Source organism: Nannospalax galili, unplaced genomic scaffold (assembly GCF_000622305.1).
Source record: "Nannospalax galili isolate Female #2095 unplaced genomic scaffold, S.galili_v1.0 scaffold1009, whole genome shotgun sequence".
Lineage (NCBI taxonomy): Eukaryota > Metazoa > Chordata > Mammalia > Rodentia > Spalacidae > Nannospalax > Nannospalax galili.
In genome coordinates, this window is record NW_008360054.1 from 525,252 (window position 1) to 530,220 (window position 4,969).

Genomic DNA, 4,969 nt, shown 5'->3' on the forward strand with positions numbered 1-4,969 from the left:
CCCCTGAAAGGCAAGCATGTGCCATGTGTTTCCAATCTCCAGGAGGAAGCGTGTCCATGGACAGGGATTCTAACAAAGCCTGAGTAAAAGGGGCAGTGGGACCATACTGAGCACAAGCAGTCTTTAGTTCCTTAAGCTGCTTAAAAGGCACAGGTGCATGAGACCGCACCCTGTTGCCCTGCTGATCAACTTGCTCAGAAACTGGGAAGACCTGAAATCCATGCACTGACTCTCCTCTCTCTGCTGCAGCCCCAATGGCCTGTTGTAGCAGAGATTGCATGGTTTAAGTAGGTACCAGATTCCTGCCAAAGGCTCCTGAGCCATAGCAATCATGGGAGGCGCAACAGCCTTCGGAGGGGGTGTTGGGGTGGTCCTAATTCTTTTCTCTTTGCTCTTTAACATTTCCTTCTTTACAGCATCTAACTCTGTCCTTAACTGCTTAATTTCCCAGTGATCAGGCAAAGCAATTATAGGTGGACACTTCTTCTGATCATACTCAACCATCTCCTCTCCTAGGGCAGACTCATCCTCAGGGTCAAGAGATCCCTCTTCTAGCCCCAGACGGGGTCCTCATAAAAGGGTGGATCTGGCTCCGGTGGAGCGGAAGGTTTGGTTTCACTTTTATCCCAGCCATAGCTTATCAGATTTTCCTCTTTAGTCTCAGCCTTTGCTCCTTGGGCCCGGAGCATATTCCTTACAAAAACTGAGCAACTGTTTCCTTTCCCCATCTTCTCCCAAGATAAATACTCACCGCTCCCCAATTGTACCGAGTGCACTCACTTAACTTCTCCAGCAGTGTCCTTCACTTTTCCCCCTACTTTTCAGGTCCCTGTTCCAGGCGCCACTTGCCGGTGCCAGCCGGCCAAGACGGACAGTACCTGAAAGAGGGAATGAAGATTGAAAGAAAGAAAAGGAGACAGAAAAGATGCGTGGGACGACTGACAGTGAATACTGCATCCCCAGTTTATTTCAGCTCTGCCTTTTTATACAGAAGAACTCAATTAGTTACAACAGCTGTTTTTCCCCACCTGTATCTGAGGGTCAAGGAGTGGTCAGATCAAAGGCTTCTTTGATCCTTTTGTTTACCACTATTGCCTCCAGGTCAGGTATTGTGAGGCTCTCCACATAAACACATCCCTCCTAAGTACTGGTATGCATAACACAAACTCAGTAAACAAGGCAGCCATAGCTCAATGCACATAATAGATTAGCAGCTCCCAACAAGCACCCACATGGCAGCTAACATGTCTGTAACTCCAGTTCCAGGGGATCCAACATCCTCTTCTATGACGTCCTCTTCTGTCCTCCACGGGCATTGCACGACAAGGGTGCACTTACCTGCATGCAGGCAATACACACACATAAAATGAAAATAATAAATAAAATATTTTTAAAAAATCTGGGTTGGTGTTTACTGAGTACTCAGCTTCTCAGCAGGGCCTCTACCACTGAGTCCTACCCCCATTGTGTCATTGGGGGATGGATTTTAGGCCCTCCTCCTCCATGATTAAGCTGCATATCCAGACCCTAGAGGATAGATTTTAAGAGTATCTTCCCCACAGGCTTTTCTGCGAATGAGATGATAAACGAAATGTTATACTGAAGTCTTATCAGCAAGCTAAGTGTGGTTCAGTGGTAGAGCTTCTGCCTAGAATCCCAGGGCTATGGTGTGGCTCAGTAGTAGAGCACCTGCCTAGGCTCTCCCAGTGAGAGGCCGAGAGTGTGGCTCAGTGGTAGAGCACCTGCCTAGAATTGCCCAGGGAGGGCCTGGGGTGTTGCTCAGTGGTAGAGCTCCTACTTAGATTGCCTAGTGAGAGGGTGGAGGTGGGAGTCAGTGGCAGAACACTGGCTGAGCATGTGTGAAACCCTGAGTTCAATCCCCAGTACCACAAAGAAAAAAGAAGTGAGCAAGCAAGCAGTCAAGGCAGTGGTGGGACAATGGGGAGAGTGGACATAAGAGAGAATCCCAGAATCCAGTTGGCTTTATTAGTGATGGAGACATGTGATGCCAGAGTAGAAGATACCCAGGCAGCAGCCTCAAACACTCTTGTCACCTTTTCCTAGGCTCCTTTACCAACACAGCAAACAAGTGTTGACACAAAAGCATAACTCTCACCTCAAAGGGGATAAGAGATAGTTTATTCTGGAGCCAAATATGAGTGACCATGGCCTAGGAACACACATTCAGGTTATCCCAAATTCCAGGTTCCAGTGTGGTAACAGTTACATTATGTTTTTATAGTAACAGAACAAAGAAAAGTCATAAATCAAGACACCTTTTAAATACATTGGAGGATACATTCAGTAGATGGGTCATAGCAAATTGGGGGGGCTTCTGCTATAGGTCTCTGATGCTATCTGATGACTGTCTTAGCTTTTTGATTGGTGAGACAGAAGGTTTTTTTCTGGGGACTTCTATTCACAGTTCACCTTGTTGGCCAAGCATCACATTTTGTGCATGTGGGGGCCACATGTTATTCATTCCCACATTGCTAAAAGGCTCATTCCTAGAGTCTAATGTATTTGAGGCTCAGTTGTAGGTGAGACAGAAGTCTTCAGGAGAGAATAGCTAGCTGGTACAGCCAATAAGAAAGAAACCCCTGGGTCATATCAAAACTATTAGCCATCATGATCCAGATCTTACTTTTCTTTTCTTTTGTCCTCTGTATCTGACATAACATTTGTATGTGGCATAATAGGATGACTAGACTTAAAATAATCAAGAGCATTGCTTGGCCTAATGGAGCAAATATAACAGATTAAGGCAACAAACATTAAAATAAAAATGAGATTTTGTGTCCCCCTGTATTTACAGTTATCTGTATTCTATGAATTATTTTATTTATATTTGAACATGTAAACAATCTATTGTTTTCTAATGTTTGGATTTTCTTTGGGCAACTTAGACCTTATAGCTATAACCTCATGGAGTAGCTTGCTCTAACTCTACTAGTTCTTATCTATGGATAATGACTTCATCTGTTTTATTATATTGGCATCATACCAGATTTAGTTTGAAAAAAAAAATGAAACATAGAAGAAATTATACAACAGTACAGTATTCTTTATACTTTCTTCTAACAAGAATGTCTTCATTTATTTTTTTAAAATAAATAATTTATTGAGAATTTCATACATGCATATAAGGTGTTTTGATCAAATCCATGACCACTCCCGTAGGCTCCAATTCCTCCCATATATACCCATCACTTTTTTCTGATAACTTCATGTACTCTTTCTTTTTCTTTGATTTATTTTTTTTTTTAATGGGGCTTTTGGCTACTCTGACATTCTCCCTTCCTAAGACATAACCTTAAAATCGTTTAAGGATTAGATAAAAGCTCCCAAATATTTTTGACACTTTTGGCCTTTGGAATGGAGTATGTTGCTAAGAGGCCCAAGGACATTGTGAGTTTTAGCCAAGAAACTGGCTACTTTTCTTTGAGGTCTTTTTACCCTAACTGCCTAGCCAATTCCTACCTCCTATTCTTATCACACCATCCTCTGAAGAGGTTACCCAAATTTCCAATAGGGAATCTGGACGCAGACCACTCTGGTTTTTCCCATGCTGATTAGGGGACACAGGGTGAGGCAATTGGAGTACCCCTTCAGTGGGTCTATCTAAAAGACTCCCAAATTGCATAACTTTTGTCTCTAAGGGAGGAAGAAAGTCCTTGAATCGTGAATGGGAGATGTGAAGGAGAAGTAAAGGCAAGAGTAATTGGCATTACAAGTTCTAGACAGGGAACTAGAAAAAAGTCAGAACAGGGCAATTGTCAAATGTTCATATGAAAGTCCATTGGAGTTTCTTGACAAGGGCTTCCAAAAGCATCCCTCTATTGGGTTCTTCCTCTTTATTCTTCCTCATTTTTCTTTTGTCTTCCAAGGCTGGACTCTGGAGTGATGGATTCAGGATTTGCTTTCAGGTATTTCAATAGCTGTTGGAGTGGTTAAAATCGATGTCAGTTCCCTCTCAAAGGCTTCTAGATGTGGGGAGAAAACAAATTTAGCCATCATTTTAGAACAATATCTGGTTGTCTCTCTTAGCTACAGGTGTGCACTACAGTACTGGAGACCAAGATTTGAAGTCTTACATCTGAGCAGCACTCTCTGGTTAGGAACAAAAACATCAGTGAGAAATAATTGTCAAAATAACCTTTGATGTAGACTTAAGCCAAATGTCTGGGAAGTGTACTCCCTTGAACTCTTAAATATATTCATGACTTTACTCTTTGGCTATACTTTCCTTTTGGGCATTTAAGACCATACAGTTGGCCAAAATAAATGAATTTATTCTTACATTTAAGGTCATTTGAGGATCTGTTCCTCAGGGGTCACATGGGCTTGGGAGGAGCTCCTGGCTCCTTTCTTTTACCAGTTCCATCTATGTGAAGATAAGTCAAAGTTCCTGCTTGACTATGTCTGGCTTCACTTAGAAGCATGTATGAGATGGTTTCTCTGAGTTGACCCTCTTTTTTGTAGACTGGAAACTGGTTAAAGTCCATCTGGTGGGTCTCCATGGCCTCCCTGAACAAGAGGACAGGTGACTCAACACAGTTACAGGACATTTTGAGAGATGTTCCATAGTCCCCTGGAACTTAGTTGACCTTGGAGGGCAAGGGGCAAAAACTGTCCCTTAAGTCCCTCTGATCACATTAGCATAGGCCTAAAACTATGGCTGTTAAACATCCAATGTTAGTTCCACTAGTCTGGTACTTTTAATTATCATGTGCTATGTAGATAAGGCTTGGGTGAAAAAACCAAATATTCTCAGATAAACTTTAACTAGATACATATTTTGTTCCTTAAACTGGGTGACTAAACTATGATCATAGACATTTTAAGATTATGTGTATATTATTTTTGTCTATCCTTTATATATCATAATAAACCTACACAGACCTTCATCCCTTGCTTAGGCTTTCTCATTTTTTCTATTTTGGAAAATATCTCCATTCCCATATCCTTT